Source organism: Morone saxatilis, unplaced genomic scaffold (assembly GCF_004916995.1).
Source record: "Morone saxatilis isolate NCDOM2014 unplaced genomic scaffold, NCSU_SB_2.0 Contig20, whole genome shotgun sequence".
Classification (NCBI taxonomy): Eukaryota; Metazoa; Chordata; class Actinopteri; family Moronidae; genus Morone; species Morone saxatilis.
The window spans coordinates 358,614-358,819 of NW_023339763.1; the positions used below are offsets into that span (position 1 = coordinate 358,614).

General features: G+C 30.6%; 1 protein-coding gene across 1 annotated transcript in view; it reads right to left on the reverse strand.

The window, feature by feature from the left end:
* ap4m1 (adaptor related protein complex 4 subunit mu 1) overlaps window positions 1-206 on the reverse strand; it is a gene marked incomplete in the record, with an annotated part of 11,851 nt that overhangs the window by 9,529 nt on the left and 2,116 nt on the right.

A 206-nucleotide genomic window follows, 5' to 3' on the forward strand; every position in this document is an offset into this window, starting at 1 on the left:
CAGACAGACATTTAAACTGATTATTAAATTGTTTATCTGATCTGAATTCTTCTGAATCTTTTGGGGAAATATTTAAACTTTAAAGCTTTTCTTATTGGACAGATTGTTTTCTTTCTGCGATGCTTCTACATTGTTCTATTAGTCTTTAGACTAAACGCTGAGATATCGGCCTCCTGTTTTTATTTTCTTACAGCCCTTAAAATTAA